The sequence below is a fragment of the Mesocricetus auratus genome, unplaced genomic scaffold, assembly GCF_017639785.1.
Source record: "Mesocricetus auratus isolate SY011 unplaced genomic scaffold, BCM_Maur_2.0 Super-Scaffold_100015, whole genome shotgun sequence".
NCBI lineage: Eukaryota > Metazoa > Chordata > Mammalia > Rodentia > Cricetidae > Mesocricetus > Mesocricetus auratus.
In genome coordinates, this window is record NW_024429198.1 from 30774639 (window position 1) to 30796978 (window position 22340).

Here is a 22340-nt window from a genome sequence, read left to right on the forward strand (position 1 = left end):
GAGTTTCTGGCCAGCAAGAGATTCTGCCTCAAGAAACAAGGTGGGTGGTATTGGAGGAATGACAACCCAAGTAATATTCTGACCTTTACATGGGTATACACACACACACACACACACACACACACACACACCTTCTTGACACAAGTATTTAATGTGACACGTGGCTACTGACCAATACCTACCAGCCACAGTATTTCAATCTGGCCAACCTAGGAGTGAGAGAAAAAAATGCTTGAACCCGAAGTGGGTTTTCCTAGCATTGTTTTGCGTAAGGGCAGAGTGAGACCAGCACCAAAGGAACATAATTTAACCCAGAAAGGTTACCTGGGGCTCGACTTCTAGTGACACTCTCTACATTTTCATTTCAATTAATCTCTTGCAATTTGGTGTGTGAGCCCCATGACAGTTGCCTCTGGCTTCTTCAGAGTGACTGCCGAGGAAAAATTATCTGACACACATCAAACAAGCAAGGAACGACACTGGACAGCATTAATCAAAACTTTCTCATTTCCCGAAGAATTAAGCATTAAATAATTAATCCCAGCACTACAGGCAGCTGTAAAAGAGGCCTGATGCCTCCCTGCTGCTAAGAATTTGTCCTTGTCTAAAGGACTAGATTGATATATTTATTATTTATCAGATTAATCATGGCCAGGAACATTATAGATTGGCAGCTGGACCCAGCCCACGATGGCATCTGGTGTTATCTGAAAGGGAGGGTTATACGGTGGTGGTGGTGGTGGTGGTGGTGGTGGAAGTCTAGGGAGGGCACTGTTCCCCAGATCCCTTGTCCAAAGGAAAACATCCACAAAGCATAATCTTTTAGGAGGAGGGGAAAAGGAGGCGGGGAAGGAAAAGAGTGACACGGAGGCTGCCACTCCCTAACATGAGCTGACTCTCTGGGGAGGGGAAGAAATACCTCCTGGTGCACCCAGAACCCACAGAAGCAGGTGCAGGACTGAAGAGCTGAGAGGTGGGGCAGATGCCCAGCTTCCTGGGAGCCCTGCAATGTCGCTTCCACAGCCACCAACCAGCTTCTTCCCTCCCTCAGAGTTGAACACATCTGACTGAAGGCAGAAGCAAGCAGGGCTGAGGGAAAGAAATGTCCAGGTGAAGCTGGCTGTGAGACCTATATATTCTGCTCATCTGGATCTCACAGAAATGGCACCAACTTCATCGTCTGCTCCAGCAGAACAGCTGAGATGGGCTTCCAGTGGCCCCTGGTTGAGCATTGTTCACACAGAAAGGGATGGAGAGTCTGGGGTGCCCTGTGGAGAAGTGTTTGAGGCCTTCAGGTATCAGGGCTTATCCATAGGGATTGTAAGGTAATTAAAATTTTGGATGAACAGATTCTAGGATAGTAGGAAAAACAGGCTTACATGGATCTCTCAGGGCCTTTGACAGCTAAGAGGATTTGTGGAACTGTGGCTAGATTGACACACACCACTTTTCCTGTGGGTCTAAGAACACAGTTTTGGCCTCTGAGATGGAGTGGTTAATTCCTGTAAAAATCCCAGGCACTATACCTCACTTTCCCTCCCCTAGGTGAGAAGGGCCAGGCTACACCCTCTGCCTGTTGGGTCCCAGGCCCCAAGGATTTCTGTGCAATGCTTTTCAGCTGATAGCCACAGGTGCATCCTGCTCTGTAGTCCTAGTTTACATCCCCAGCCTTGCCTGCCTGAAATCAATATCTAACACGAGGAAAACATGAGCTCTTACACCTGGGGTTTCTCCACTGTGCTGTAAGCCTGTATATAAGCCTGCTCCCTCTTTACAGAGAGAGGCAGAGAGAGACGGAGATAGAGACAAAGAGAGACCTCTTAGCACTTGCAATAAAGACATATTACACATGCATTCTGTGGCAATAAAGGTGGCAGATGCATTCTCTTAGCACAAATGGTTGGATGTCTTGTCTTTCATTTCTCATACCTCAGACTTGATCGTGGCATGGGTGCCACATCTGCGGATCAGAGGTGACACCATTGGTGAAAGGCCATTTAGGATACTTCGCAATGAAGAAGCCCTATTTAGACATCTGGTCTACCTTGGCTAAGCATAGGCAGTACTGCTGGGGTCACCTACAATGTCTCTGAGAGACTCTAGGGAGCTCAAGCACACTTTAACCAAGTAGGAAGCTACCCTGGGAAGAGCCTGGTCAGCACCCTAATTCCCTAAGTAAGAAATACAAATACAGTCATACCTATAGAATAATCATACTGTGTAACATTTTCACAATCATATAATAAGAAATGCTGTGATATTTATTTCATGCTTCTATAATAAACATCGGGGAAGTGAAGGGGAATGGACTGCAGGACATTCCCGTAGACAATTCCCTACAGCAGCTTCGGGCTGCATAGCCTTCATCCAGAGAGGAGTCTTGCCCCAGCTGTGCAGGGAGACCCAGATCCACATCCCTGTGTTCGTGCAGCACTGCCCTGTTGACACGAGGTACAGTCACATCCCTGGCCTTCCTTCATTCCTATTCTGTCTCCTTGCTCAATACGAGGCCAGCCTGTGATCCTGGTCCCTCACTACTTGGAATAGAAGAAGACAAACACTCCTTTGGAACTGTCTTGGAGAAGGCCTGGGAAAATCTATTCACTTTGGATGCTGTTCAGGTGTGGGCTCTCCACAGTTCTCAAATCTTCTTTTTCAAAGGTGGAGGTCAAATTAAGTATTTAAAAGACTTATTTTACATTTAATTCTTTATGTCCAGAGGGGTGTGTGTTAGTGCAGGCGACTGCAGAAACCAGGGGCATTGGGTTCCCCTGAAGGTGGAATTACATGGGGTTGTGAGCCTCCCATTGTGCCATTGTGAGTAGCCCCTCCTCAAGAGCAGCATGTGTTCATAACCGTGGGATCACTTCTCCAGCCTCTATTTTTTGTTTTTAATTTTCGACTAATTAGTTTATATATGTGTAGTTGCGTGGTCACATATTTATTTATTCATGTGTGCTTGCATGGTCACATATTTATTTATGTATTCATGTGTACTTGCGTGGCAACATGTGATTGTGCACATGCCATGACAGACGTGATGGTCCCAGGAGAGCTTTCAGGATTTGTCCCATTATTTCCACCTTGTGGGTTCCAGGGATCAAAGTCAGGTCATCAGGCTTGACGGCAAGTGCCTTTACCTGTGGGGCCATCTCAGGGGCTCTAAAGTATTTTGTTTTACAGATGGAAAAATCAAGGCACCAGGAGCTGAATGTTGAGTCTCAGTGCCATGACTTTTCCAGACTCAATTCAACTACAGGCTCACCCTTGATTCAGGAATGATGGAACTGATAAAACATAATTGCCCCTGTTTCAAAGCCAGGTGGAGAGTCCACATGAGTCCCTCTGGGGATAGTGATGGGAACATCCTAGGTGGGTTTAGAGGGGGGGGTGCAGGTTTGAACACATAATCTCCATTGCCCAGAGAATTTGATAACCTTTCCAAGCCATGTATTTCTCTTCCCCTTTGATACAATAATAGTGAAAACGACATGTTTTTACTGTTGTGTAGATGATACGGACAGGTGAGGAATGAGGCACAGGTTTCTGTCGCTGCCTGCCATTGAACCTGCCAGGTGACAAGGAGAACTGCTGCCATTGGGATGGCCAGAGGGCCAGACACTGGCCACATGGAGATGAACAGCAGAGGACACACCAGGTGGAAAGCCATTCAGACAAAGTCTAAAGTACAGAGTCCAGTGGTCCTTGGGCAAACCCAGAACATTAAAGATAACAACAGTAGGGGGCTGTATCTCAAATCCCTTTGCAGAGGTGTTTCCACAGTGTAGTGGTTATCACATTGCCTAACACAAATCCCTTTGCTTTCAGGACCTTACGGAGTGTGCTATTGTGGAAAAGCCTATTGGCCCATGTAATCAATAGCAGCCTCACAGTTTAATGCCACAAGCAGATACCTGTAGGAAACTCCCATGAAAGTCAGTTCCTTGCGTGTAGAATAGATTTAGAGGGACCTACTGGGGACATTTGGGGAACCACCAGGGAGGCCAGCCAGATCAGATCTGAGAAGTTAAAGACAGTTCAAAAGCTAACAGTTAAAAGTGAAACACACACATGCACAGGAGAGAGAGAGAGAGAGAGAGAGAGAGAGAGAGAGAGAGAGAGAGAGAGAGAGAGAAGAGAACATGTGGTCTCTCCTCTGGGATGCAAGGATATTTCCAAAAATGTACATCTTGAAGAAATGTGAGAATTGCATGTCACACATGTTATCGTGTGAACAAGCAGCATGTCCACACACTTGAGAAATAAAGCCATAGCCATACAGAAGGCACACTGTGGAAACATTGCATCTGACATCATTAAAAGAATCTTTAGAACACAGAGCAAGAAAAAAATGCTAAAGTTTCAATGGAAGGGAGAATAAACACCAAGAACTGGTGTATCTAAGAGAGATGTCCCCCAAGAAGTGAGCACCACAGACTTACAGGTAGAAAGGTGGGTAAAAATTAATGGTCAAGGAAAAAACATTCTTAATTACCAGTTGTGTAAGTTTTGGGAAAAGAGAGATTCCAGCTGAGTCCAGATGACCAAAGACACCAGGTTGACCATCTCCACTTGGCTCCCATCTCCACATGCTCATCTATTAACATGAGGAGCTTTCAGATAAACAATGAATCTATACTCAATATAGAAATTCTGTTGTGAAATGGTACAAAAAGAAGACAATGTGAACATGAGGACACAATTCAGTTCGTGTTTACTCTTCAAGCGAGGCATTTTGTTTGTGTGTGCCTGTGTCTACAGCCATATTTTTTGTCTTTATACATTCAGTGATTTTTATGTATATTCATATACCTGTATGTATATGTACATATGTATATATAACAGCAATTAATATGAAAAAAGAGGCCATGAATTTTAAATAAAGCAAGGAGGGGGTGATGGGAATGTTTTGAAGGAATGTTTCTAAGAGAAAAGAAAAGAAATTTATTTTTTAGAAAGAGATGAAATAAAAAGCTCTTGGACCCCAGACCGACAGCTGAGAGGCCAGCATGGGACTGATCCAGACCCCTTGAGTGTGAGAGTCAGTGAGGAGGCCTGGGCAACCTATGGGGCCCTGGGAAGTAGATTAGTGTTTATCCCTGGCATAAAATGGACTTCGTGTGCCCATAACACAAAGAGGGATGGTCTCTCAGCCTGTACTCTTAGGGGAGTGCCTGGACCCTGCCCTGAGTGAAATGACAGACTCTAGATATCTCCTATGTGGAAGGAAGTGGGAATAGGGTGGGAGGCTGGGGAGAATGATGGCGGGGGTGCAGGAGGAGGGAAGGGAGAGGGAACTGGGATTGACATGTGAAGCAAGCTATTTAAAATTAAAGTAATAAAAATGCACTTTTTGGAATCATAAGCCTTATGTTTATGCAGATAAATGTGTTTCTACTGAAATTGAGGTCATATCAAATGCATTATTCTTATATTTATCTTTTCACAGATATAATTGCCAAGTTTGACACTCATTCTAAGTAGCCCCCAAAACATAGCCGATAGCTTCAGAGGATCCCATGTGTTCATGTGTTTCATTTAACTTGCTCTAATGTTGTCTGTTTGGGGGTATTCTGAACATTTTGTTCTTGTAGGTTGTTCTATACTGAATAACTTTGAACAAATGTCCTTTAACACATCATGGAGCAAACTTGGTTTTAGGTAGAGACTTGAAAGTGTCCACCAGGGGAACCAGGAGCCTCTGTTGAAGGCTCCATGGGTCAGAAGACCAGGGGCCTGAGAGCTCTGTAGAGTTGGGCCTGAGCAAGGTTGGCAGAGACCGCCTCACACTGGTCCTCTTGGATGCTTCTCCGGGATGCATCCCAAGTGTCTGCTGTGCAACTCACAGCTGTGCAGGAGCACTGAGCATGGCCGTGAGGAACCACAGGAATCATCACATTTCCTCAGGAGTGTGTAGCCACCAGATCCATACCTTTCTTAGCTCAAGAGATGATGGGGCCCAAATCCATCAGCAACATTCTTCACAAGAGGCACTTTTTCAAGGGAGAAGTAGGAAACCACTCTGTTCTGACCCCAAGATTGTTGGTTCTCATAGCTTCCCTAGGTAGAGATGGAGAGATGGCTCCTTTGGTAAAGTGGGTACCTTGCAAGCAGGAGAACCTGAGTTTGAACTCAACTCAGGCAATTAAAAACTGGGGTAGTGGCACATTCTTATAATCCCAGCTCTGGGGAGTTAGAGAGAGGCAACTGTTTAGAGTCCTCTGTTTAGTCAGCCTAACTATGCGATGAGTTACAGGCCAGCGGAAGACCCTATCTCAAAAACTAAAGCCAAATAACAGCTGAAGAAAGATACCAGAAGTCCTCTAGCCTCCACGTTCATAACCATATATGCATACACACATGCACCCATATATACACATATGCACACACTGTATCCATACACACATGTATCCATATATACACATATGCATGCACTGTATCCACACACACATGCATCCATCCATACACATATGTACACACTGTATCCACACATACACATACATCCATACAACACACACACACACACACACACACACACACACACACACACACACAGAATTTCCTAGTTGGGAACTTGCACTCTAGATTTCACTTCACCCGAACAAAACTCCACAGCTTTCTTATTGCTACTTATTTAACCTTAAAAAGAACAAAAGATGAGAAATGGGGCCGCACAAATTAAGATGATAAACCAAGCATTCTCCTCCGCGTGAAGAGAGTCGGGCAGCTGGTGCCTGCTTTGATAATAGGACTCTGATCTTATTTTAGTTTTAGGAAATAGGACATTCATCTTATTAAAAATAAATATTTTATACATGTTTTCATAATTTCCTTCATAACAGACTGCTGTTGGACTTGTCCCTCGCTTCTATCTTTTTCCATTTGGCTCTGGCTGCGGAGTTTGATTATTTCTTCATTGAAGTTGTTTCATCCCACCGAGCATTAATACTTTGAATTCGTGTCATTAATTTCGTACCTGACCCTGAGCTATATTTTTATTACATTAAAGAGTTCTGGAGTAGATTGTATTCATTTAGAAATCAGAATGGGGGGGGAACACAGCCAAGAATAGAATGAAGCTTCTCCATTCTGTGCGTGTTGTTCCTCTCAATGTGGCTGACAAGGCTCTGAGTGAATGTCCAATACAGGGAACCTGGCCAGGGTTCCTGTCTCTTTGGATAGACAGATACTTGACCCCCAAAGCATCTTATCTTTCCCCAAGCCTACACCACTTTATTCAACCGTCCATGGGCTTGGGCTACAACGTATCTCAGAGGTAGACCCATGGGATACCACAGACACTGAAGAGGTCTCTGCTGGGTTCAGGGCTTCTCTCCTGTGGTAAAAACACAAAGCATAAGAAGTAGCCAGAGATCAGGGTTAAGGCCAGGCAATGAAATAGCTCTGCCACCACTTCCAAGGAGGGGAATGCCTGCAGGTCACCCAGGCCATGAACATTAGCCACCGAGCTATGTCCTTCTACCAGGAAGCTTAATTCGTATTTAATCAGCACATCAAACAAACTGCAGAATCACTTTTCTTTGCCCCACTGTCCCTTGAAGTCAGCCCATCTAGTGTTTTTTTTTTTATGTGGCCCTTCAGGACAACCCAGGTGTTTCTGGGTCCTTGGAGCAAGTGGCACATTTGAATCCAAAGTGTCTTAAATTATTGCCTCGGTGTGGATCCATATTCAAAAGTACTCATAGGTCCATCACCAATGGACACCTTCCTCTTCCTAGAGGCTGCCTGGTGGACCTGGCTCTTTCTTGACCCTCTCTACCCTCAGCATGGGGTTGGGAGTGGTGTGTAGAACAGTGTGCAGCCAGATCCTGGGGAAGCTACGTGAAGGTGCTCTAGGAAATCCCTGCTAGGCACCATCACTGCTTTTCAGGGACACTGACCATTCCATACAGAATGATCAGGACACGAATCAAACCTACAAGCCCCCTCGGGAGACCTCAATGCAGGAACTTCAACTTTGGCAGTCTGAGGTCTGCCACATCCCGGCGGAAGCCTCCTCCACACGAGGCCATGACTGTCACCATTATTTCCCAGCCTGGGCTCAGGTTCATTCCACTGCCTGGTCCCCAGAGCTTCCCAAGACAGTTTACACAGTTCTCCTAAAAGTGCCTTCTCCCCCATCTCTGTTCCCAGGCAGCTGCTCTTGGGCTCTCAACATCCCCCATTCCCAGTGGGATCTGCTTCAATTTGGGGCTCCCCTCTGTACTAGCTTCCCATTTATCTTAAACTGAGTTTCCTGGTCCAAGGCACCAGAAAAAACAGCTCTGCCTGGAGGAGGCAGCTATAATGACTGTACTCCCATCATGACCTCAAAGGTCCTTTCAACTCCAGCAAAGCAGCCAACATCACAACTGTGCTATTGCAAGTCAGTTGTCACTAGCATGCCTAGCCCCAGTGTGTGGATTCACACCCATGCATGTATATTGCACATCATGCATGCACACATAAACACATGTGTGGCGTGCATACCACACACATGAACATATGCATACCATGTGTACACATAGACACACTTGTGCAAACTATGCACAAACAATGTTGTGTGGCTCTTCCTGGGAACATGTGGGTGAACATCTCTTCTCCCAGATAGGACACCAAAGACAAGCCTGAGAAACGGTTCTACCCAAACCCTGCTTAGTGAAGTAGTGAGTTTATTGTAGTGAGTTACAGGACTCAAGAGAGCCACAACATGGAAAAGCCCATCTTATTGGGGGTAATGACCCCCAAAAGCACATCACTGGAGCCCTCAGCACAACTGGCAGTCAGCTCTGCTGAAAAAGGTCTTATCTCCCCAGTAATCATTTACAACTTTTATGACCCTAGCGTGGAGTGAATCTGGCAGTGTTTCTCAGCTTCCAGAGTCTTATAAATTGTGAGTGCCCTGATTATCCTGAGCCTCCATTCTCCCTCCAGGAGAGAGTATTTCAATTCAGAGGAAATCACCACACAATATGCACACATGTGCCATGTGCACACACGCACACACATATGCAATGCACCCATACACATATTCACTTATTTCGTGCACAAGTTCATACTTGCCATGAACATTCTCATGTGCTAAGCACACTTGTGCACAACATTCACATATGACATGTGTACAAATGCACATGCATCTGTATGTGCCATGCCCATGTTCATACATGTCATGCACACACATACACACAATTTTCTTATCTTCTCTTTCCTGTCCATAGGAAACCACATGGGAAACCTCCTGTTGACGTCCTATTTGCAAAAAGGATGAGTCACAAATAGCCATTGGTGGCCCCAGCTCTCCTCCCAGATTCTACACAAAGGCACCATACTGAATAGAATAGAAGTTGCACAAAATGCAAGGACCAGTCTACCATAGGGCTCGGAGTTCCTCCCCTCCTTGATCCATAACCACTAGTAACTTAACCTGACCTTGAAGTCCAGGATGTAATCTACAAATTACACAGCCACCTAGTAGGGAACCCTTTTCCCCTCCGTTGATGAACCTGCTAACCAGGAGCTAGGACAATGGTTTGCAGGAGACTCAGACTGTCCTGCCACCCAGGGTTTGTTGAACATCACTTCTCTTTAACAACACTCTGACCCTTCTCCAGTATTGATAGAAAGACCTGGATGAGACAGTAGTGAGACAAAGACCCATAGAGACAGTCTGGATCAGGGGGATTAGTAATTGTCACATCCCAGACACGAGACACTGGCCATCTGAGCAAAGCAGGAGTCCACATGCTCTGGGCCTCCCCTGTGTGCCTGGAGGTGGGAGGCCCTATGTGTCTGAGAACCTGCTGCTGGTAATTCCTTAGGCAAACAGCAAAGCTCTGTATGCAGGCACCAGAGGGAGCACCATCAGGTGTCCTATTTACAGACATTTAATTACATTTCCTTTAGAATTTGCTCTCCAAAGAATTCGAGCCAACAGCAAGGCACTGCCACACCTCTCCGGGTCCCCAGTGGCCTCATTCTGAGCACCATGCTCTTCTGGGCTTCTGTACATCGCCTGTGAACCAGACTGCGGGGAAGGCAGGAGGACACCATAAGATTGTCACAGCTCTGCCTGCCAAAGCCACTTGCATACCACTATCTGACCTTCTGCTCCCTATCACCAATGTGTTAGCTTGTAGAAGCAATAGGATATGGGGACAAACACTGATGTTTTTCTTTGGACAAAGTCCTGGGAGACTATTTAGAAGTCTTCTGTCTATACAACAGTAATATTCTGGCCATAAGATACCTGAGTCTTCAGAGAGGGACAGCACCTGTTGTCCACATCAGGCAGAATAAAATTCTTCCAGGAGGCTCAGCATCAGCCCCAGAGGATTGTACTACATGTAGGTTGCAGCATGTAGGAGAGCAGACAGTCCTCGCAGAGACACTGTCCAAGGCCCAAGGCCCATACTTGGTGGTACCTTGTGATCCATGTGCTCACTGCCTGGCCTGGAGTCAGACACAGGAAGGATGCTCAGAGTTGGGGAGGAGTGAGGTCACAGCCCACATATTCTTTTATGTTCCCTAAGCAGTTAGGGATCAGGAGAACTGGCCCAGGCGGCCGAATGGTGCCAAGAGGGACCTGGTGGGTGTGGTGGCTGCAGGTGTCCAATAGGAACAAGGGAAACAGTGCATATGAACCTGACCCGTCAGTAAGACACTGTTGCTTCTAGGTACCATTCTTTTTTGTTTGTTTGTTTGTTTTTGTTTTGTTTTGTTTTACAAGACAGGGTTTCTCTGTATTGTTTTGGAGGCTGTCGGTCCAGCCCGGCCTCGAACTCACAGAGATCCGCCTGCCTCTGCCTCCCGAGTGCTGGGATTAAAGGCGTGCGCCACCACCTCCCAGCTCTAGGAACCATTCTTATTTCTTCTTGAAATGTATTTGGAAGAAGCAACTTCCTTCTTTAACCTCCAAATGGGGACCCTGGCTCATGGAAAACATGGCAGAGAATTATTTGCTTGAGGCCATCAGGAGGAATAAGACAACTGGACCTCACTTAGTTCAGGTCTGTCTGACTCCAGCCAGACATTCTCTAGTGTCTACACACACAGAGGCATGAACAAATACAGACACATTTACACATGCAGAGGCCTGCACACATAGACACAACTACATACACAGAAGCTTGCACACACAGATACCACTACATACACAGAGTCATGTATGCAGATCTACACACACAAAAGCATGTACACACAGACTTATATACACATACAGACACTTACACACAGAAATGTGTACACTCACAGCAACTTGTATACATAGGCACATTACACACAACTACACAGAGGCGCATAGCAACAGCCACAGGCACATATAGAAATAGTTATACAAATACACATAGATGGATGCAAAGATTCATACACAGAGACATTTAAGCACAGAGACACAAAGATTCTTCCATACACACTTTACATGTGCACACATACAGAGCAAATACACAGACACACATCCTCACACCATATGCCCTGAATATCTACATACACATCTAAGCACACATATTCACAGACATAAACATATATCCACATAATATATACAATATACATGTACACATATTTACACATAATCCAGTCTTCCACTTCTACTCACAGATACACACACGTGTGTGTCAGCATATAGACATGTACATACACAGACACATTCAGTGCAAGTTCACACATTCTCTCCACGCATCTCTCCCGACACAGGTGTGTGTGGCCTGCAGGATCAGGCCTCTGCCTTGAACCTGTAATTGTGTCTCTTCAGCACGGACTGGCTGTTTCAAAGGCACTGACTGCTTGAACGCAGATTCAGTGTGCCATCTTGAAGAGGAAATTGCTGTGAGTATCGTGATAGTGACCACCTTCATGCCAGTTGGCTTCTCCATAAATGCTTCACTCACCAAGACTCACACACACGAAGCAGGCATGTATGCCTACACTCAGGTGTGCCTATACATGGGTACTCTCTTGTCCATGCATGTGTGAGGGTGCAGGTGACTGGTCTACATGAGCCTGAATCTGGTCCTGCAGACAGGAGCCCATCCCTCCCACCAGCTTCATCCTGGATTTCCAGAGCCTCTGCTATGTTCGGTATGTGCACACATGGTACAAGTGTGCCCACGCATACACATGAACATGCACACACATGCACACATGTAAGAATTTGATCCACTGCCTGACAGGAAAAGTCACTGGTCGCTATTTCTGTGTCTGCTCTTCATCACATATCTAGCAAACATGTAGATATAGTGAAGTAGCAAATACAGTGAATCGAGCAAGCTGGGTGAGAGAGTGAATTGAGGAGACTTTTTATAATGAAACAGGGGTGACGCTTTTCAAAATCAAACACTCCTGTGAGAGCAAGAACCTTACAGCAAGTGTTTGCCTTGAGTCATCTTCGGATCTCGTGCATCAAGGTATGACTGCCACCTGAGGAATGAAATCAGAGCCTTCTGCTGCCTCCAGCACAGCCACATGATGAGGGGGGAGGAACTCAAAAATTAAAGTCGTTTCGTTTTCACCTCTTAAGCCACTTTTTGGGGGTGTATCATAAAGGACTGCTGTCAAAGTTTTAAATTGTACTTCTTAGCTTACATCCTAAATTAAATTAAATTTGGTACAGAATTGTCTTAGTATTTCTTAAAGGAAATGATGGTAAAACAATGAACAAAATCTTACATGAATGTAAATACTAGAGAATGTAATAATAAAGATGTATTCAAAGATGTGAAGGCCTTGTTTTAAAAAAACAGCCTTTGAAATTTAGTTCAGTCAAAAAGTAATTACATGCAAGGAGATTTCTGATGACTCCATCCTGCTTCCCAAATGCACAGTAACAGAGAGTCCCCTCTTCTTCAATTTGTTGTCTGATTTCCCACTCTTGTTCAGTACAAGCCAGATCTTCCCAGCATCCCCCAGTACAAGCCAGGAGATCATCCCAGCATCCTCCAGTAGAAGCTGAGAGGACACAATTTCTGTCTCCTTATTCTGCTCCTCCCTGACTCCCTGAGCAATATTTTTTTTCATTGGTGAAAAGGATTCTAACTGTGGGGAAAGGACATTGGGACCTTTCCAGAACCCTCTTTGCTGGTCAGAGGCCCTTAGCTTTCTGACATATCTCTCATCTGTGATTTTAATCATAATTGCAGTTTGTTTTTGCTTTTACAGGAGGGGCCAGTGTGGAAAGCAGAGGGCAGCCTACCGCACACGAATACAGACACACAGCTGCACACTCACAAACATACACACATGCTCATGCATGCACAAAGGGAGACGGAGAAGGAAGAAAAGGAGGAGCCATCAAAAGAGTGTGTGTCATTCTTTTTAAAAATCCATTTGTGATCACAAATGAAACACTTCCCGTCTCTTAATGTGTAGCTTGCTTGGTTTTATTGCCAACCACGCAAAGCAAGACCCCGTCAAAAGAAGCGCTGTGTGGAGGTCCTGCTTTCCATTAAAATGATTTCAAAAAGCCTTTTTCCCCCTCCCCTGAAAGAACCCATTTTGCAAGATGATTTAGCTCAAAATCTGCTGGGAGTAACCCTTGGCATAAAGTCAGATTGTGTTGGAGTTAGGCCTAAATTCATACATCAATTATTTACTGTCGACGCCGATTGTATAAGTGTAGAAAATTACTAGGAATGATATTTTCTCTCAGGCAGAAAAAATGTGATACAGCAGGCCTGCCCCTCCTAATGTGCCGCCCACTGTCCGGGCCCAGAATTATTTATGCATTAGAAAACAGTGCACCGGGGCAAAGGGGAAAAGACAGGGAGAGACAGACACATTATTTTAAACCTTTCATAACACCCATAAATATTTCATAACAAATAAATAAAGAATGTCGGGCCGTGTGGAGACAGCTGTAGAGGCACGGTTCAGTGCTCCGCCAGGCTCCGGGGACCCCGCGCTTAGCCTCGGTTAAGCCCCCATTTCTTTTTAATCATCCACTTAGTGCATTATGGGTAGGGGCTCTGCAGGTGAGCGGGAATGCTGAAGGTTACAGAGAGAGTGCCACTTTCCAGGGGAACCGGTGTTTTCCTTTCCCGTTTAATCTTTCAGACAGGCACACAGGAAGGGAGCCTTTTACGGTCTGTAGCTCTAGCTGGGGATCTTGCTTAGGGTTTTCACGCTGCCCCCTGTGGCACTATGGTTTCCTCCTAATAAAAGGGGCTGATTTGGCAGTGCATAGTGTCCACTTCAGGGAGCAACAGCAAATGTAGGTTGAGGTTCTGTGCACGGGTGACTGTCGGTGAAGATACCTTCCTGCCTAATGGAGGTTTGAACCTCTGGTGACACTTGGTGACCAAAAAGTAAAAATTAAGAAAAAAAATTAAAAAGACAAGGAAAGGAGAGAGAAAGGGAAGTACACGGACCTTAGAGCCGTTCGCTCTCCTGTAGTGGAGTGGCTAAAGGCTACTAGAACGTATGTGTGGGTGGCTGCTGTGCACAGGCTGTCCTGCTCTACACATGAACCGCTGCTACAAACGTGAGCATCGTTCACCATGGAACAGAGCCTGTTCACCGTGGAGCAGGGCATGGTTTTCAAATACAAAGAGGAAGTGCCTCGTGAGTCTGGCATCAAAGGTCTTCAAAGGGGCCGTCAGCAGTGGGAAACACGCATGGTTTGTTCCCCTTAGCAGAAAAGCCTGTGGTCTGCGACCTGACTCTGTCTTTCCAGACACAGTCCAGGCAATGGTTAACCAGGTATTTGCATAGCTCATCTCACGAGTACGGTGGCTGGTCAGGTAGCTCTGTGGTGACCACTCAGCATCTAAACGGCAAGGGCAGGGCTTAGGCTGATTCTCCTAGAGCAAAGTCTTATTTTGTGGCCTCTTGATCACAGGAATGAGCTAATTTCCGTGACATGCAACACAGTTCCTTTCTGTTGTGACGCAGGCATGCCAGGATGCAGGAATGCTAGGCCACAGGTGTGCTAAGTCACAGATGTGTGGAGCTGCTGGTGAACTGGGCTCTAAATGTACATGAGCACCGGTGCTGTGTCCAGGTGTGCTGGGCTCCAGCTGCGGTGGCTGCAGGTGCACTTGGTTCTACTTGACCACATGTACACTGTGCTGTAGGCTGCAGGTGCGCTAGACTGCAGGTGTGCTAGGCTGCCGGTGTGTGAGGATGCAGGTGCGCTAGGCTGCACCTGTGGTGGGATGAAGGCGTGTTGGGCTAGAGGTATGCTGGAATAGGTAGATGGTTCCATGTCAGGCCATGGGTCCTGTTTCCATAGGACAGCCCGCACCTTACTAGGCCTTTCCCAGTCCTTGCTGTCAGCTTGCCTCTGGTCTCAGATCTGTGGGAGCTGTCTCTGTCTAGGATCTGGTCCCAGGTCTCGTAGACATGAAGAAAAAGGTTAGGGTCATCCGGAAGGCCAGTTCCCGTGGAGATCTCCCCGCTGGCCATTGACTTCTGGTTTTCATTGAACTGCATAGGGAAGGCTCCACTAGACTCTCTTACCAGACTGCTCTTAGGGATCTTCTAATTTTCCTGCATTGAAAGCTGAGTATCTCTGTCCACAGGGGATGACCAGGCAAGACTTTTTTAGAAGGAGATAATCATAAGAATAGGGCTCGTATTCGATTTGTGACCTTATAGACCTGCCACGTGGCACCCCCACCCTGACTTTCTGATCTTGAGAACCCAGGAGATGGACACCAGGAGGATGTGGAAACACATCGGACTGGCACAGACCACAGCCTCCAGAATCCAGCTTGTTCTTTACCCGTAGGCCAGTCCTTTGTGGTGTGCTTGTCACCGTCACCCTAGCTACACAGCAGGCCTGCATGCAGCTATTCCCTGGAACGTGCTCTGCAGCGGTAAGGTAGGGGCTCTAGGTCTCTGTTACAGGTCCTTAGCTGGCTTCAGTTATCAGGACTCTTTCTCTGTTCTGAATCCTTTTCCCTGACCAAAAGCTCTATTGGTTATGTTTCCAGGACCAAATCCCAGCTGGAGATGCCAGTAATTGGTGTGTGTTCAACATCTCTCTCAGAGATGGCCACCTTCTATGCAGCATTCAGGCCTCTGCTCTGGGACTTCAGGGAGAAGGGAACATTGTGAAAACTCCTTCACTGAGTCATAGCTTGAAGTTTTAATAAACCTCTCATTACTTTTTAAACATCAGAGGATGTAATAAAGATCTCAAATAACCTGCTAAATATTTATCTCATTAATACTTAAGCACACATCTATTTCTTACTAATTATCACATGTGTTCCTGAGATTGTTTACTGGGTCTCATCAGCAGTGATATCAACTTAGGAGAGACCGGGTCACGGGCATCTGGACCTCCTGTCTCCAACCCTCGGGCAAACATTTTGGCTTTTCCTTCCTCCACTGTCACCAGCATTAGAGACTGCTGTTTCTGTATGTAGCATATATTCCCCAAAAGGGAGTTTTAGGGAACTGCCCTGTCTCTTGTCAGGTCCCCTGACTACTTTTCACACTCATGATCCCAGAAAAGAGAATATATGAACTGCCGTCCAGGACACACAAAAGTGGGAGGATTTTCAAATGTTGTGGAGATGAGGGAAGGGGAACATTGGGGGAGGAAAGGCAGGGACCGAGAGGAGACCTGAGCAGGTGCCTAGCCAGCCTGGAAACTGCGGGGTTTGCATGTGACCCACAGGCCAGCCCCTTGCAGAGCTGGCCACTGGCTGCACACACATTTCCTGCTACATCCTGACTTCTGTTTCAGAATGCCGCTGTCACTTGCAGACCAAACAACTGTTTTCCCAAACAACACTTCAGACACAGAAAGGTAAAGTCAGTTGTTTGAAGTTTGCTTTGCTGATGTCTTATTCGAACTCTTGCTCTAACAGGAGGACTGAAAATTAGGAAGCTTGGAGGGTCAGGACTTGGGGTTCTTTCCAGTGTTTCTCTCAGTGTTAGTAAGATTTGGTAGTGGTTTTATAAGGAGTCCATTTGTAGTGAGAGATCCACCCAGCCTCACTTGTAGTGCTGGCCACGCCCACTTGGGCATGCGGTATTTGGTCTGAGGTCCGAAACAGGCTTCCTCTCTCTTGGTTCCAGTCAGGTCACAGAGAGCAGCCTGAGTGTAGATCCTTAGAGCTGGAACTTTCGGGTCAGGTTTCTTATGTAAGTGACTTCTCCCTGAATAAAATTAACCTGTGTTTATCCTAGTCCCGTGTGTCTTAATCCGTGCCACTACATTCTGGTGTCAGAAGTGGCATGTGATGGGCCAGTCAAGCAGTCCTGGTCAGGTCCCTAAGCCACAGATGCATCTGGGTGGATCTCTCACTACAGTCCATCTGCTTTTATTTGTATGTGCAGGTGTATGTTGACTTCCTGTGACTGTCTTGATGTGTCTTTTAGAACAAAATGGAGTCTGGTAGTTTTTGTTCTGTCTAAAGGGTCTGCTTGTGTTTCTACCTGGAGACCTGGGCTGGACCCAGGGACCCTCAGGATGAATTTGTCCCATGATGACTCTGACTCTGAGAAGCCCAATGTAGCATGAATTCTAATTGGTTTTCATTCTAATTGGAGTCAGATATAGGGGTAAATGCTGAAAGATCAGAGAGACAAAGAAGCAAGCCACAGCCACTTCTTACCTCTACAGAATCCTCAGACCAAAAGGGGCTGCCTTGTCCCTACAAATCATCAGACTGAGTGCAATGAGCTCCTGTCTCCTCCCATGCAAGGGTGTCTGTGACATCTCCTCCCAATCTGCTTTCTCTCGTGTAGAGCCCTGCTCTGTAAAATCCCTGAGGCTCAGGAACAGTCCTGTTAGGGACACCCTTGACCCTTGTCTTAAACTTTATCAAGGGATGAGGGGTAGAGTGGTACGCAGTCAGTTCAGGGTCCTGATGACAAGCTTCCCTATGCCTTGTCTTTGATGCAGTCTTTAAACTGCAGCACTGTTCACGGTCATCTGATGGGGGATGCCCTTCTGTATATATGGTTCTCTTATTGGATGATGAATAAAACACTGTTTGGTCAATAGCCAGTAGAGGCAGGAAGATAGTCGGGGCTAGGAGACCAGTAGAAGGCTGGGAGAGAGGCACTGCAAGGGCATGCCATATAGAGACCGGGAGGATAGGACACGTCAGACATTCTCTGGTAAGACAGGCCATGTAGAAAGACTTTGATTAATAGTTATGGGTTAATAATTAAGGCAGAGATAGCCAATAAGAAGCCGTAGCTATCGGCCAAGAGTTTATATAAGTTAATATAAATCTTTTGTGTTTATTTGGGGCCAAAGAGGCTGCAAAAGCAGCCTGGAAAGAAAATTCTGCAACAGTGATCACATGGACAACTACAGGTTTACAACTTCATCGCAATAGTCTTTGGACTTGTTGTCTTACTCATTATTTTCTTTTTCCCTCAGAATTTTAGATGCATGAAATACTGGACTTCCATATTGGCTCACTGTTAGCATTTTAGCTATTATTCTTCTGTTTTATTGGACTATGTGGGGATTGCTGCTTATCATGGAGGAGCCATAATTGGAATCGAAGATATCATACCTGAAATGTTTTAGTACATCCAATATTCATAACACTCCTGGCTCAGCAGTTTGGTACACAGTGGCATTGGATGTTACACCCTGATCACAGGGAGAGCTGCAGACAGACAAGAAAGAGCATGTTGATAGCATGTCCTAGCACCCTTGTCATGCTAACCTCTGTGCTACATTAAGTTAATCTCATTTTCCTGTTCCTCTCCCCCCCCCGCAGATTTACTCATTTTATATTGTATAATACCATTAATTGTGCGTTACTGAGACTGAATTCTTATACGTGCCACAGTGAGTGCCAGGCATCTTTGCTTCACTTTGTAGGAATTTAACTTGTCTGGGTTAAGCTTAGCTCCACTTGCTTTTGGCAATGTCCACTCTTGCTCTTTTTCTCTCCCTTCCATCCTCTCTCTTCTCTTCTCTTCTCTTCTCTTCTCTCCTCTCCTCTCCTCTCCTCTCCTCTTCTCTTCTCCCCTTCTCCTTTCTCCTCCTTTCTCTCTTCCACCTCCCCTTCCTCCTGTCCATTCATCCTGCTATATTTTAGGTATTAGGTAGCCCTCAGAGTCCAAAGCATCAAATAATCAGCACCCATAGTAGTAGGTGGTGGCTATTGAGAGTCTTACCTCATTGGAGGCCTGCTCTTGTGGTGCAATATGGGACTTTAATCCCATATTTTTCCTCATTCCTAAGTACTAGGTACATGAATCTCCTGACATATGCCCTCCCTAACCTCTCCATGCTGTAGCAGCCACCTGATCACAAAACCCCAAAACTATGGGCCAAAATGAATGCCTCACCTTTTAAATTGATTATGGCAATTTTTCTTATAGTCATAGTAAGTGAACCAATGCTCTGCCCAGAGCTCTAAAAATCACTCTTGTGATATTCATAAAATGTGCCTGTGTGGCTAGTTTTACATCAATTCGACACAAGCTATCATCATCAGAGAAGAGGGATCCTCAATTAAGAAAGTGCCTCCATAAAATTAGGTTGTAGATAAATAAGCTTGTAGGGCATTTACATAATTAATTATTTATAGGAAAGGGCCCAGGTCATGGTGCTTAAAGCCATCCCTTGCCTAGTGGTCCTGGTTTCTATAAGAAGCAGGCTGGGCAAGCCATGAGGAGCAAGCCAGCAAGCAGCATCCCTTTATAGCCTCTGAATCAGCTCCTGCCTCCAGGTTCCTGCTCTACTTCGGTTCCTGTCATGACTTCCTTCAATGATGAACAGCAATATGGAGTATAAGCCAAATGAACCCAGACTCCCTTGCCAGAGGCCCCTTGCTAGAGCTTGGATCAGCCACACATCCAGTCACATGAGTTAGCAGTTGCATAGGACACATTCAGGATATCTACAAAGGAAAAGACAAAGGGATCCAGGGACTGGACATATTGAAACTTATGGGCATCCAATGTGATATGGATTGACTGGCCATGCATCCACTGGAGCTCACCTTGACAAGAAAGAGGCTATGGGGTCCTGAGGTAGAGACTGAGAGCAACATCAAAGTGTGGATAACCTGTGGGTCACCTTTATGATGGGAATCTGTAGACAGTGGTGACAGATGGGCTTTCCTGCATGCATGCAGATGCCCTCAGCACATGGTATGGGAGGTGTTGGGATGGACCCCCCTTAAGTATCTTCACAAGCATTAGACTTTTGTCTAGCTAGCCCTTTCAGGAATACTTAGGTCAACACTGGTAATCAGCGTCAAGAGGATGAAGACATTGTGCTGTAGGCATCCCACTACACAAGAAGGACCCAGAAGGTGGGTGATCATGGAGTTCACTGAAGCTTTAAGTGCTGGGGAGTGCTGCAACTCAGCAACCTGCCCTCAGAGACCAGAACACAGAAAGCACCCCTACAACATTATCTGTCACTCACTCAACAGGGCTTCCAAGAACCCAGCCAAGGCCCCCTCATCAGAGGCCATCCCTAAGAATGCACCCCCCCAGTTCTTTCTCTCAATAAGTAAGGTGAGGGGTAGGAAACAGGCTTCAAGAACCTTGGTCAGTCTCACAGTGACTTCTGTAAGGAGGCTGGGCTAGGAGTGATTAAGTCAGCCTGGGTCTGCTACTTTGCAGTTCTAGATACTTATAAAGCAAAGGAGCTGAACCTGGGAGTGAGGGTGGGTTGGCAGGTCTCCCAGGAGCTTCCAGAAGCTGAGAATGGCTCCAGCTCTGTCCCTGCTCCATCCTCTGAATGGATTGATTCTAAAATGGCAATTCATCGTGGCACTTAAATCATGTACACATACTTTCTGTTCCAGCGACCAAGTATATTTTATTATGTTCTCCCTCCTGACATAGGGATAAATTAACCTGCAACAACCCAGGTTAGTCACATAGGATCAAAGACTCGGGTTTTCCTAAGACACGGCGATTTGCACATCACTAGGACTTCTGACCGTGCCTACTCACAGTCATCCTGATGGATCCTACATGACTTGTACTATGCAGTCTAGAATGCCATAGAGGAAAAACACGTGAAATTGAGAACATTCAAGCAATCTTGACAGTTGTCAGATTAACAATACCATTTTCCAAAGGTGAGCTACACAGCTCCACTCCAGCCCCAGCCCAGCCCAATGGATGAAAAAGGGAAGTTGATATAAGCAGGACCAAGGCCCAGACTGCACACACCACTTGAGGATGCATTTGAGGCCAAGCCACCATAACTTTGGGTGTTCAGTGCCCACAAGCCACACTATGGTTGGACATAAGTTTTGGTGTGCCTGCAAAGGCTGCTAGGAATCTGAGAAGGCATGTATGCTGCAGTGTCATGATGGAGAATTCAGACACGCTCAGGAGAAGACTCACCCTAGTCACGTGGACGCTAGCAAGGCAGGGGTCTGGGTGAAGAGAAAGGAATCATGGTGGTGACGAATGACAGGAAGTAAAGACAAACACGGGTTTAAGAATCCAGTGGATCCGGGCGTCGGTGGTGCACACCTTTAATCCCAGCACTCGGGAGGCAGAAGCAGGCGGATCTCTGCGAGTTCGAGGCCAGCCTGGTCTACCGAGTGAGTTCCAGGACAGCCTCCAAAACAATACAGAGAAACCCTGTCTCGAAAAAAAAAAAGAATCCAGTGGAATGAGAAGATAAGAGTCAGACTTGCTCAAGCCAACTCTGTCCTGCGGATGCAGAATAGCATCAAGTATCACCCCTTCTCATGGTTGGGGTAGTGACTGATACGCGTGGTCACGAACACGTGGAAGTCCCAAGTGAGTCAGAAAGCTGGAATAGTGCAGGTTGCTCTCAGCCATTCCACCCTGGTGCCTGCTGTCATCACCCAACTTGTCCTCCACAGCTGCCCCTGAGTAGATGACCCCAGAGAACACACATGGAAATCACAGGAAAACTGTTCTCAGAACAGCCAAGAAGGCTGCCACAGGGACTCGGAGTGGCTACTGCAAAAAGTATTTAACTATTCCAAGTGTAAGAGAAACACTTGTTTTGAGCCTCAGTAACAACAGTATTTTATGAGGCAATGCATTTCAAAATTTATTCAAGCCCAGTTAGATTTTAGTTTGTCGAGAAACAACCCCATGCCTCCTCACTGCTTTCCAAACCTCTGCTCCTCCCCCTCTGGGGCCTTCTTCTATTGTATAACCTCCATACCTTCAGAGGGCCTGCTATAACTCTCTCTCTTCCCCTTTATCTCTTGTTCCTACAAGTCAGCTTGAATAAAGGAGAGCCATTATCAGCAGGCCCACAATGGGCCCAGACATCCTCAGTCAAGATGTTCCTCAGATGAAATATTGATCCACCCTCTCCGGACAATAACACTCCATGGAAGAGCATATGGAAGTTAATGGGTCTGGCCACACAAGGTGCAGATGAGGCATTCTGCCACACCAAGAGGCCAGACCTCACA